Here is a 14214-nt window from a genome sequence, read left to right on the forward strand (position 1 = left end):
CCCCGATTTTCAGGTGGGTGGGGCCCCTTCCTCCCCCTTCTCCAATCACAATTGTCCATGTGGCAGGTTACGTAAAACATATAAAATTCTTTACGTGGATGTAGCATTACTCATTAAGCATGTATGTTGATCAATGAGAAAAGTAGCTACCCACACATACGCTTTCCATCACACATAATACATGCTTGATTACTCCAATTGCCGACCAAGATTACGTACTCCATTTTGATTGCCGAACAAATCAAAATTTGAAATGATACAAGGTTAATTAATTAGCTAAAGTGGTAATGAGATTTGTTATGACGACTTTTGTTAGTCCTGTGCATTCCAATCAAAGAGGAAGATGAGGAAAATCATTGTGCAGTCGTACTGCACTGTACACTTGTGCTGTTGATGGCTGGGTCGGGTGGGCGGCTGGCCGGTGTGCACGTATGGCACGCCCTAGTCCCACACCAATCAATCGATCGGTCGTGATCAAGCTGACGGTGATCACTGCCGGTCCAACCACTACCACGGCAGCTACCGCCTTAACGTTGATGCTGCTAGAATATTGCCTAGCTACAAAAGCAGCTCTTTAGTAGTATTATTTCTCTTTTTTTTTGTGGCGATTAAGGAGCTTTAATTAATTGTGCAACTGAAATGTCTTTATAATCAAGCATGTATGGGCTCGATCCACTTGAAAGTAGTCACTCCCTCCGTTCCGAAATAAACGTCGTGGTTTTAGATTTCCGTTTATTTTTGCGGGGTGTGGTTTCAGTTCGTTGTTCTCAGCCGACTGCTTGTACCCATCATCCTCCATTAGAAAAAAAAGGCCCTCCATGGTGATGTCGTCGTCGTCGTCGTCCGAGAAATTAGCTGAGCCATTGGAAATTTCCTTCTCTCGATTGTGCTCCGGCGCCTTCACGACGTTATTCATGTTTTTTTTTGTGAAATGTGCAAGCATTTCAGAGGGAGAAAATAAATTAATTAAGCAGGAGGTGAATAAAATAGGTTAGTTTGTAGTAGATGCTACGCAAGCGTCACCTTCATGCGTCTACACTTCAATCGACGATCGTCCTGGTTAGTGGCAACGACAAAAGGACACGATGATTCTGGTTACCACTAGCAGCTTGTCTGTGTGGAAGGAGCTATGGCGCCTAATTCGCCTAGGTGGCCTGGTGCGTGGTCTCCATCAATGCAGATAAGAAGAGAAGAAGAAGAAAGCATGATGTGCACATGAGCGGCCATGCATCCATCCATCCATGCTCTCATGTAGCATGATGACTTTCTCTACCGGGACATCACCATCGATCGACACCATTATTAACATTGGGAAACCTCATTTACTAAGACTTTTATGAAATATGGGATTTGTTTATTCCAATTTAGCTACCTCTAAGTTGCCTCAAAATAATATATGGGTCAGTCGAGTTCACATGAAGGAAGCAACCGCTGGCTCGCCAGCGAAGCCCTTTGTGTCTATCTTAGGGTGGCAGGCGACCACGGTGTCTATATTAGGGTGGCAGGCTCGCCGACTATCTATCTTAGCGGGGAGGGTGCTGGTCCACCGGAAAAAATCTGTTTATCGCCAGGGTTAGAGGGATGGCCAGGGACGATGGGAGCGCGGCGGTGCGCGGGGATGTGAGGCTGGCGTTGGAGCGCCGCTGGCCGTGGACGATGGCGGTAGGCCTTTAGGTCGGTCGTACCTGACGGCTTGGGGTAGAAGATAACTGGGAAAACGATTGAGAGGTAGAAAAAGGCATCTACGCCATTGGATCTGTATCTGAAGGCTGGAAACGATTCGACAAACACAAAATTCTTTTTCAGTCAACTGGTCTCTAACCTATGTTACTCTAGGAATCAGCAAACCATGTACGGCCAGCTCTTGACTAGCTAATTGGACGAAATGAATCAATGAAATTGGCCAATGTACATGTGACAACAAATAAATCAGTACCAAGCTAAATATATAGTTGTCTCCACTGACCCTAATAATTCTCTCAACATGCGAGCCAACTCACCCCCGTAAAAAAAACAGCTATGTCAACTCATCATGCATGCCACCGCGCATGTGCATGAAAATAATCCACATTAACTTAACATGCATCATGCGTGTTACTCATATTCAATAAATATTATACAGCTATACACTAATCAAGCTACAACACTTTATACAAATTTAGTTCGCATTGTTAATCTAACTAATGATGTTTCATACAACCAATTCTTATTAAAATAGTTACAACCAAATTCCGTGGCAATCGCATGGGTATTTATCTCCCGCTTATTAATAAGAAAAAGGTAGGAACAAGGTAATTAAGGAATGTATGGAGTGCAAATTGGTTATTTGGCTTGGGTGGATTATATAGAGAGCTCAGCCTCTGCATTTGTTGGAGCTCTCGCAGCCGCGGGTGTACTTGTTGGCCTCATCTTCCTCGTGGGTCAGCCCGTTGCGGCCAGGCACCTCGTCCGCCTGCATCACGTCGTACAAGATCATCTTGGCGTCGGCGCGCCCCGCATGCTGCGCCAGCAACAGCACCGCCATCGCCAACGCAACCAGCAGCACCCGGCCCACCGCCGGCGATCTCTCCTTCCTGTGGTACGCCATTCTAGCTAGCTTTCCATCGATTGCTCAACGAAAATGTAGCCGGCCGGGGTAGGCGATCTGCCTCAACTTGTCGGTTGGACCATCCGTTATTCTTAGCCTCCGGCCTACCTATATCACTACTATATCAGCAATGACGCCAAGCAAAGGAGGAGGAGGAGGAGACCAAACAAAAGGCAGACACACAAACAGGTGACAACAAGGCAAACCGGCTATACATAGAATTTCTAATAAGCATGCCTAATAAGCGAGATGACGCAGTTCCCGACCGCCCCGCTCCGACTATCGGTTCCAGCGTGGCATTTGAATTATGCCGCGCTAGATGCCTTTTTTTCGGCGAGGAACAAGTGGGGTCAAGCGTGCTTCGGCAATTCCCGCCGTCAGAAGACTTCCTTGTAGTCCGGTGTAGCTAGAGGTGAGGTTGTAGGGAGATGCACCGACTAGGAAGCAATGACCACACGAACGAGCATATGTATGATGTGATTAAGTCTCTCGATCGGGTATCTGGTGCCTTACGGTGTCTTCTTTCTGTCAACCTTTGCCATCTTTCAGTTGGAGTGTGTGGCATTAGGGTTGTGTACGTTTTGTTATTCAGTTGCATGGTGTGTACTCTATACGGTTGTATCACCTCGATGTGTGAGTCAATGTGTTTGAACCAATGTAGAGTTTCATGTGACTGCTCCAAGCGTGATCGATATGTTCATGTTATAACCGCAGTTGCCTTGGTAAGAAACTGAAAGAGCAAACCGTTATCGTGTTAGGACAAAAGTCATCACTGAATATAAGTTGCTTCTCTAGAACAGCCACACCTTGTGAAAGAACATGGCAAACACCCAATCATGTCTGGTTCGATATGGGCGCGGCTATGGGTAGCTTGTAGCCACACGGAAGCCAGCATCACCTGAAGAAACGCCTGGGTGGGCCGGCCTAGAGACAGATTTCTTCATTTCTACCCTTAGTTTTGTTTTTCTCCCGTTTTTTCTTTATATTTTCATAAAAATTCTAAAAATACAGATGCTTTGAAAAAAAATATTGTCCATTTAAAAAATGGTCATAGCATTAAACAAATGGTATTATAAAATAACTTTTAGAAATGTATATAGTGTATTTTAAAATGTTAAATATGTATCAAGAATTATTTCATAAGTATACAATAGATGTACAACGTGTATGAAAATTACGTAGACATCAGAACATATTATAGAAAATGCTAATCATGTATTTAAAAATGTTAAACACACATGCATAAAAATGTTTTTGATGTATATAAAAAATTGTACATAGTGTGTGAAAAAAGTATGCATTGAAAAAACAAAAATCTTGTTGGAAAAAAATCTCAAGTTGTATATGAAAATTTAAAATGTCTACGAAAATAATTAGATATATGTTTAACGAAATAAGGAAAGAAGGCACGAAACAATCCGATCAACACCAAGATAGGAACAAGAAAACCTGACGAAGACCATTGAAAAAAAAGAAAAGAATACAAGAAAGAAGAAGAAAAACAAAAAAAATGAAGAAGCTGATGCAAAACAGGGAACTTAGTGAAAACGAATAAAAATTGATGAAAACCGAGATGAAAAACAAGAAAACTGAAGAAAAAAATAAGAAAAATATGTAAAAAGGAAGAAAACGATGAAACATTGCGAAAGAGTGAAATACTATGAAAACCAAAGGAAAAAAGACTCAAAAAAAAAGAACGTACAGCGAGCGAATGAACAACAACTGAGTGAACGAGCGACCATGCGAGAACACGTTGATTGTCCGGCCCATACTTGTGGACTCCAGAGCAATATTTTAAATAGCGCGCTACAAAATATAGCGAGGCCCTTCTCTAAATGCTACACAAGTTCTAGCGCGCTAATAGCGTGCTATATTTTAAAATAGCGTTTGCAAAAAAAATCAAATATATCTAGAAATAAAGTATTTAAGCAACTAAATTTTTCATAGGAGCAAGCAATATATGCATAAGGGCCAAATCCAGCACATAAAAGTAGTAAGTCTCAAACATCAACAACCATAGTTTTAAGAGTCTCTAACATCAACAGCCACCGGGGCAGCCACCTGGGCTTGCTGGTTAGGTCTCGTGGGAGAATCTGATAAAAGGAGTGAGAAAGCTAGTGGTCGTGGGTTGGTTTTGGCCTACTGGGCCTGCTCGGCTGTGCTTATTTCAGTTTTGCATGGTCTGCACATCGTAACGTTACAGCGTTACAACGTTATAGCGTGTGTAGCGCGCTAATTACGCAATTAGCGGCGTAGCGTCCGATTTTGCCAAAACGTAACGTCTCCCTTTCAAATATGCTATAACCGCGTTATAACGGCGAAATAGCGTGCTATTTAAAATATTGCTCCAGAGGCGAGCCTGAATAGGCGAGATATAGCTATGACGATTTGATACCCTTCATAGCTTCACTAATGCTATATCTCGCTGACAGCGAGAGTATCTTCTGTCTAGCCTGGGAGAGTCAATTGTGTACAGTCGGATTACACAGCCCTTGACAGACAAGACTCATCAGTGGTGTAGAAGGACAAGTTATGGGCTGTGCAATCTCGATGTATTGATCGGTGCACCAGGCACGTATATATAAGTACAGAGGTGGGCCACAACCCCAACTATACAAGGAAACAGGAGGTGGGCCCTACACACACATATACACGTACATAATATACTCAACACCCCCCCGCAGTCGAAGCGTCGCCAGTGACGCAGAGACTGGAACGGAACTCCTCAAAGATAGAAGTCGGCAGTCCCTTCGTCATCACATTGGCGAACTGCTGAGCGGTCGGCACATGGAGAACCCGCATGCGTCCAAGAGCCACCTGCTCGCGCACAAAGTGAATGTCCAGCTCGATGTGTTTAGTCCGGCGATGATGAACGGGGTTGGCGGAGAGGTACACCGCAGAGACGTTGTCACAGTAGACAACAGTGGCCTGTGAGACATCGTGATGTAGCTCCTGAAGTAACTGTCGAAGCCAGGTGCACTCGGCGACAGCGTTGGCCACAGCTCGGTACTCAGCCTCCGCGCTAGAGCGCGGAACCGTGGGTTGTCGCTTGGACGACCATGATACGAGGGAAGGACCGAGGTAGACGCAGTAGCCAGAGGTAGACCGACGAGTATCGGGGCAGCCGGCCCAGTCTGCATCAGAGTAAGCCACCATCTCCAGAGAAGTGGACGCCATAAGTGTCAATCCGAGGGACATCGTGCCGCGGATGTAGCGAAGGATCCGCTTCACGAGAGTCCAATGAGAGTCACGAGGGGCGTGCATGTGGAGACACACCTGCTGTACAGCATACTGAAGATCCGGTCTGGTGAGAGTCAAATACTGTAGAGCGCCGACAATAGACCGGTAGAAAGGAGCATCCGACGCAGGCGAACCCTCAAGAGCAGAGACCTTGGCCTTCGTGTCGACAGGAGTAGCAACAGGATGGCAGTTGAGCATGCCAGCACGCTCAAGAAGCTCATGTGCATACTTCTGCTGATGAAGAAAGAAACCGTCCGGACGCCGAACGACCTCAATGCCAAGGAAATAATGTAAAGCACCCAGGTCCTTGATAGCAAACTCGTCACGCAGCCGTAGAGTAATCTGCTGAAGAACGGCTGCGGAGGAGGCTGTCAGGATGATGTCGTCGATGTAGAGCAGCAAATAGGCAGTCGTGTCACTGTGGCGATATACAAACAGTGAGGCGCCCGAGCGAATGACGCTGAAGCCCAGTGTCTGAAGAAACCCGGTGATCCGCTGGTACCAGGCTCGGGGTGCCTGCTTTAGCCCGTAAAGAGAGCGAGACAGCAGGCACACATGGCCGGGAAGTGAAGCGTCGACGAAGCCAGTGGGTTGCTCACAAAACACCTGCTCCTCAAGATGGCCGTGGAGAAAGGTGTTGGAGACATCCATCTGGTGAACAGGCCAGCCGCGGGAGACGGCGAGCTGGAGGACGTTGCGGATCGTGCCCGGTTTGACAACCGGGGCAAACGTCTCTGTGAAGTCAACTCTAGCACGCTGGCGGAAACCACGGACCACCGAGCGAGCCTTGTAGCGCTCAAGTGTACCGTCTGAGCGAGTCTTATGGCGAAAGACCCACTTGCCGGTGATGACGTTGGCGCGAGGAGGCCGGGGAACCAGGGTCCAGGTGCGGTTCCGTTGAAGAGCGTCGAACTCTTCCTGCATCGCCGCAAGCCAGTGAGGATCACGGAGGGCAGCGCGAGCGGACGCAGGAATGGGCAACGGCTCCACGGCGGAGGCGGCGAGGACGTACTCATCACGCGAGTACCGGAGACTCTGACAATGAATGCCGGCGCGAGCGCGGGTGACGGGGCCGGACGGAGCCACCGGAGCCACCGGCGAGGCGGCCGGCGTCGGGGCCGGCGAGGCGGCCGGCGTCGCGGCCGGCGAGGCGGCGGGCGTCGCGGCCGGCGTCACAGCCGGCGACGGAGCCGGCGTCGAGGCGGCAGAGGAGGCGGCCGAGCCGGCAGCGCCCGACCCCGCGGCGCCCGAGTCGGGGCGGCGGGTGAAGGCGGGGCGCCGGCGGCGCCGTCGGAGTCGGCCGAGGAGGCCGTGTGGGTGGGCGCCGGCAGGAGGGCGCGGGGACCGCCAAAGCCCGGAGGCGGTCCACGAGCCAGACGTGATCGTCCACCTAACGAGGTCGTCGATGGGCCGCCGGTGGCTGGCGGCGACGAGACGACAAGGGGTACCTGCTGCTGAAACGGGAAGACCATCTCATCAAAGTAAATGTGTCGGGAGGTGAAAACACGGTGGGAGACGGGATCGTAGCAGCGGTAGCCCTTAGTGTTAGGTGGGTAGCCGAGAAAGATGCAGGCGACGGAGCGAGGTGCAAGCTTATGAGGCGCAGTGGCGGCGATGCTAGGGTAGCACAGGCAGCCAAAGATGCGAAGCCCTTCATAAGAGGGAGGTGCACCGAAGAGAAGGTGGTGAGGTGTAAAGTTCCCGCGAGTACGGCATGGATGGATGTTGATGAGGAGAGAAGCGGTGGCTAGAGCATCAGGCCAAAAGCGCGGAGGCACATTGGCATGAAAGAGAAGAGTCCTAACGCAGTCATTAAGAGTGCGAAGGATGCGCTCAGCATGACCGTTCTGCTGCGAGGTATACGGGCAAGTGAGACGAAAAATCATGCCATGTGTGGTGAGAAGATTACGAACAGCGGTGTTGTCAAACTCCTTCCGTTGTCTGTCTGCAACGCGAGAATGGGTCGACCAAAATGCGTGAAAACGTAAGAGTAGAAAGCGGCAAGGGTGGATATAACATCCGACTTGCGGCGCAACGGGAAGGTCAACACATAATGCGAAAAATCATCAAGTATGACAAGATAATATAGAAAGCCCGTATTACTGGCAACAGGAGATGTCCAAACATCACTATGAATTAGTTCAAACGGGTACGATGCAACAAAGGAAGAAGGCCTAAACGGAAGACGAGCATGTTTTCCGAGGCGACATGCATGACACGAGTGATCCTCGTTCTTATTACACGTGAAAGAAAAACTCCGAAGTATGTGGCGAAGGGTGGCAGGATTAGGATGACCCAAGCGAGCGTGCCAGAGATCCACTCCGGTGGCGAGAGCGACAGGGGCGGCGGAAGTGGTGGAGGTGGCGGAGTGAACCGGGTAGAGCTCGTCGGGGCTGTCACATCGGTGGAGCACCATCCGCGTGCGAGCGTCCTTAACAGAAAAACCACATTCGTCAAATTCAACAGTGACCGGATTTTCACGTGTAAGAGAACGAACGGAAACAAGATTTTTAATAAGGTTAGGAGAAACAAGAATATTACACATGGATATAGGAGTGGAGTTGGATGGAAAATATGTATGTCCAATATGGGTGATGGGAAGAGAAGAACCGTCACCGACGGTAATGCGGTTGGAGGTGTGGACAGGATGGGCAGTGTGGAGGTTACCGGGATATGCCGCCATATGAGCGGTGGCGCCACTGTCCATGTACCAATCGCCGCCGCCGGTGTAGTTGGACGGGGAAGGGGCGGTGTGGAGAGCCACCAGAAGGGCCGGGTCCCACGGTGCCGGCGGGAGGGGCGGCGCAGCCGTCAGGGGCAGCAGCGGCGGCCCACCTAGCGGCGGCTGCTGCCCGTAGGGCGCTGCATAGGGCTGCGGCGCGGCGTAGTACGCCTGGTGTGACGGAGGCCGAGTGCCGAGAAGGCCCGGAGTAGGAGCCCGAGGAACCGGCATGGAGTAGGCGTGGACAACGCCGGTCCATGGGTTCTGGCCGGCGTACCACGGAGCCGCCGGCTGAGGGGCTGGCTGATGCTGGCGAGGTGCTCCTCCCTGAGCGCCGCCGCCGCCTCCCTGCTTGCGGCCACCCCGGCGGCCGCCGCTACGACCCCCCCCCCCATTGGCCGCCGGCTGGGGAGGCGGGAAGGGGGCGGCTGGGGCGGGTGGGAAGCCGGGCGGGAAGGCGGGCGCCGCCGGCTGGGGCGGCGTCGGGCGGGGCGGTGGCGGGGCCGAGCCCCCACGGGTGCCGGCGACAAGGGCGGTGTGGGACGCGCGCGTCCGTGCCACCCGCATCCGGCGCTCCTCTAGCTTGAGGTACGCGACCACCTTGGCGAAGGTGGGCTCCGGGATGAGGGTGAGGTTGGAGGCGGCGTTCCCGAAGTCCTCGTTAAGGCCACCGGAGAGGGTGCTGATGAGGAGCTCGTCGCCGATCTTTTCCCCCAGATCACGGAGCTCATCAGCGAGCTTCTTGAGGCGCATGCAAAAATCATCGATGGACGAGTCAAGTTGCTGGCACCCGTAAAACTCACCATAGAGGAGGACCTTGCGCTGCAGCCGATTGTCGGTGAAGAGGCCGTTGAGCTTGGTCCAGACCGCATAGGCGTCGTCCTCGTCGTTCACCACGGTGTGGAAGATGTCGCTGGAGATGGTGAGGTAGGACCAGCGGATGATGGTGGCATCGAGGATCATCCACTCCTCGTCGTTGATCATGAGCGCCGAGTCCACGGTGCCGTCCACGTGGCCGTGTAGGAGGTACTCACGGAACACAAGCGAAAAATACCGCTTCCAAGCGGAGTAGGAGGCGGTGGTGTGATCGAGCTTGACCGGGACGCGCTCATGGATGTTGAGGTTGCGGACGAGGGTGACATCGGGACCGGCGAACGGGTTGGAGACGGTGGAGGAGGAGGAACTCATGGTGGTTCGGCTCGGGTGGTAGGGTGCGGCGCGGGTTAAGGGAGAGAGGGGGTAGGGCGCGGCGCGGGGAGAGAGGGAGGGGCGCGGCACGGGTGGAGGGGAGGGAGGGTTGCGGCGCGGGTGGAGGGAGGCGGAAGGGTTAGGATCGTGCTGCGATAGATACCATGTAGAAGGACAAGTTATGGGCTGTGCAATCTCGATGTATTGATCGGTGCACCAGGCACGTATATATAAGTACAGAGGTGGGCCACAACCTCAATTATACAAGGAAACATAAGGTGGGCCCTACACACACATATACACGTACACAATATACTCAGCAAGTGGGTCCACTATAGGAATCATGTCATTTGCCGTCAACCGAGAACAGACGCGAAGACTTTGCCGTCGGCAAGTTGACGACAAACACAGTCAGCAAAGACTATATCGGCAAAGAGCTAATTTGACGTCAACTTTTCATCACGGACAATGACTTTACCGTCAATTAAACTATGTGTTTGTCGTCTGTAGAAAAAACACAAGCGGCAAAGAAAAGCATCTTTGCCATGAGCAGCTGATGCGCATGTGTCGTCAGCTAGACTCGTCTTGTCACTAGCCTCAAATATCACAGATCGCAAAGAATTTTTAAAAAAAAAATCTGCATCGACCACCCTACTCGCTCGTGCAGCCACCGCCTGGCCGCGCTCGCCTGCCCTGCTCAGGTGTCCTGCCGGCTTGCGCCGTCGCTACCCGGCAGCGCTCGCCCAGCCCTGCTCGGAATAACTGGAAGTCTTCTGGAGCGTCGGTCTCGGATGCGTCACATAAAGGTACTTAAATGAAAGAGTTGGAGAGCTTTCAGAGATGGGATGTAGTCGAAGAGACTCAAGAAGAACACATACACTTTCCTTGTCTGGAGGAACTATCAGTTGAGAAATGCCCAAAGCTGACAGTGTTACCTGAAGCACCATTGCTTCAAGAACCATGTAGTGGAGGTGGTTATAGATTGGCACGCTCAGCGTTTCCTGCCTTAAAGGTGCTTAAAATGAAATGCTTGGGGAGCTTTCAGAGATAGGATGCAGTCGAAGGTACATTGTTTCCTCAGCTTGAGAAATTGTCAGTCCAGAAATGCCCAAAACTAGTAGCATTGCCTGAAGCACCAAAACTCAGTGTATTATAAATTGACGATGGCATGCAAGAGATATTCCACTGTGTAGACAGGTATTTGTCTTTATTGAGCAATCTGACACTGTGGCTAGAACACACAGAAACAACATAAGAGGTTGAATGCATTTCAATTGTACCTGTGGACAGCAAAGAGAAATGTAACCAGAAATACCCTCTTATAGTTGTGGAGTTAGGATGCTGCAACTCATTATTTGGACCAGGTGCACTAGAGCCGTGGGACTATTTTGTACACCTTGAAAAGTTGGGAATTTATAGATGCGATGTGCTCGTCCACTGGCCAGAGAATGTGTTCCAAAGCTTGGTATCCTTGAGGAGATTAGTGATTAGAAACTGCGAAAATCTGACTGGATATGCACAAGCTCCTCTTGAGCCATTGGCATCTGAAAGGAGTGAACAGCTGAGAGGTCTGGAGTCTCTTTTCTTAAGAAACTGACCAAGGTTAGTAGAGATGTTCAACGTCCCGACATCTCTCAGGAAAATGTATATTCATCAGTGCATTAAGCTTGAGTCCATATTCGGCATGTAGCAGGGCATGGCAGAGTTAGTCCAAGTACCTTCTAGCAGTGAGGCAATCATGCCTGCAGCTGTATCAGAATTTCCCTCCACACCCATGAATCACTTCTGTCCATGCCTAGAAGATCTAGGTTTATTTGGATTTGGAAGTTTACAAGCGGTTCTACATCTGCCTCCATCCTTAAAGACCATATTAATTGTTGCCTGCAGTAGCATTGAAGTCCTATCATGTCAGCTGGGTGGGCTCCAGAAACCAGAAGTCACTGCCTCCATAAGCAGAAGTCCCATCATCCTAGAGCCACCAGCAGCAACAGGACCAACTGCAAGAGAGCATTTACTTCCTCCCCATCTTGAATATCAAGTAATACGGAACTGTGTTGGCATGTTGGGTGGGACTCTTCGTCTGCCTGCACCCCTCAAGAGAGTGCGCATTATTGGCAAGAGTTGGTTGACATCATTGGAGTGTCTGTCGGAAGAGCACCCCCAATTGCTGGAAACCCTTGGTCTTGAGAACTGCAGTACCCTGGCATCCCTACCGAATGAGCCGCAAGTATACAGGTCTCTCTAGTAGACCCTCTGCATATACCGCATGTGCATGCTTCAGAATCAACCGTGCGGGTATTATCTCCCGCTTATTATAAAAAAAGTAGGAACAAGGTAATTAAGGAATGTAAGGAGTACAAATCGATCATTATAGTGGATTAATACATCTCAGCCTCTGCATTTGTTGGAGCTCTCACAGCCGCGGGTGTAGTTGTTGGCCTCGTCTTCCACGTGGGTCAGACCGTTACGCCCGCAATGCGTTGTACAGGATTTTCTCGGCGTCGGCGCCCCCGGCCCCGCACGCTGCGCCAGCAACAGCACCGCCACCGCCACCAGCAGCACCCGGCCCGCCGCCGGCGAGCTCTCCTTCATGTGGTACGCCATTCTAGCTAGGTTTCTACTGATTGGATGCCCAACAAAAATGTAGCCGGCCGGGGTAGACAATCTGCCTCAACTTGTAGAATCAGGAGCCGCATGAATCAGGAAGGTCATGGAGGAGAATTCAGTCGTGTAGCCTGACAGTGATGTACATTTGTGGCTTTTCTAGCTAAATAGCTTTGTACCCTATGTGGATGCCACTTCAAATAATCGTCAACATAATTCTCCTGCACGCGTTATACAAATGGCGAAGAAGAAGTTCGCGTGGAACATTTTGTTTCTTATCGATGTCCGAGAGAAAAGCTCCTAGGAAGTTCGTCCACTCGCTGGATTATAAGTTTAAGTTTGTTACAACATCCAATCATCCATATAATCTCTGTGTTTCTTCTGTTTTCTACCAGTCATATTTCACATGTGCATCAGAGGAAAAATGCTTTCAGCGGGCATGTTGGAGCGCGCATACCAAGTTCCCACATTGCAAATATGATCCTAGCCATTAATATGTTTAATTCCACATTTTCTTGATCTAATTTGTAAATGATTGGACAACCTGCTATAGTCTTATAGATTATGAGCCGCCAAATCCACATTTCTCTTGGTCTAATTTCTAAATGATAATGTGCAGCATCTATCTCCTGGTGAACCTTTTTTTCTTGCGACTGTATCTCCTGGTGAACCTATTTTACGATAAGATTTTTTTAGGGCATTCTTTAATGATTTTTTCCTGTAGCCCTTAAATAAAATCAAGTGCAGTTCACAGTAAGTTTACTGCTCCTAGCTAGTTGTAAATAACAAGTTCAATTCAGTCTGATTTAGTTCTTGACATGACCGTGCTGCCAGCAACTCCCTTTCTCTAGGTAGCACAATAATTGTACTGGTTTGATGTAAAGGACATAAATACAAAGAAATAAATTGGAAGCTTATTTCAAATTAACTAGCTAGTGGTGTTTGTGAAGTTCAAGAAAAAGCTGGTCTTTTTTCTCGACAAATAAGTTAACATGCAAAGAATCAATGAATATATTTGCAAGAAAGCAAACATAATTAACGATAAAACTGGTTGTGATTGTCACCGTAGACAATTGTAGTAGTTGGAACTAGATACAAACCAATAAAAAACAAGATCTCAAATCTCCAACCAATAAAGAGTTCAACCCAAATTTTACAGTAACACTATTATATGTAAATAGTGATTATTCCAATACATGGATAATTAATTAAGGCACCAGGTTGCGCTTGTGACCAGGAAAGATAAACTTATGAACTTGCAAGCATGGCAATCAGATCGACATCCACACAATGCCAATATGAACATTGTCTTGATACAACTTTATTTGTATTTTATTTTAGAATTTAAACAACTAGTTTGGGCGGGTCACACATGACGTTGTGTGACACTTTATTTGTCACCGCTGCATCGACATATCCATCGACTAAACAAAGGTGATCCAACTATATATTACTAGAGATCTTTCCTTATTAGTAGCCACCAACTCCGGTGCCAACGCCGAATGGCACCCTAGTGGTGGTTCTATACAACGGCACATTAACATTGCACATTGTTGGCAGGGTACGGAGCGCAATGGAAGTCATCACCTCAAGCTGAGCTATTTGGTGTGGCTGCAAGAAGGTACCCTGTGCCAATTGTTGTTGTTGAGGTTGTTGCCCGAGTTGCTGTTGCGACTGTTGTTGGGGTTGGGAAACGCATTGGCCCAACTGTTGGGGTTGCTGCTGCTGAGTTTGGATGGAACCCTGAACCTGTTGTTGTTCTTGCAGGATGATGGAGTAGACGATAGCACGGATTGCCTCATAGCGGGATTGCTGGGGGATTTGCGGCAACTGCTGGCAACATTGTTGTTGCATCACATGGCAACTGCTCTGC

General features: G+C 49.4%; 1 pseudogene; it reads right to left on the bottom strand.

Annotated features, from left to right (window-relative positions):
- Positions 1 to 13615: 13615 nt before the first annotated feature.
- Positions 13616 to 14214, bottom strand: part of LOC119315372 — a 1078-nt pseudogene continuing 479 nt past the window's right edge.

Source organism: Triticum dicoccoides, chromosome 1B, assembly GCF_002162155.2.
Source record: "Triticum dicoccoides isolate Atlit2015 ecotype Zavitan chromosome 1B, WEW_v2.0, whole genome shotgun sequence".
NCBI lineage: Eukaryota > Viridiplantae > Streptophyta > Magnoliopsida > Poales > Poaceae > Triticum > Triticum dicoccoides.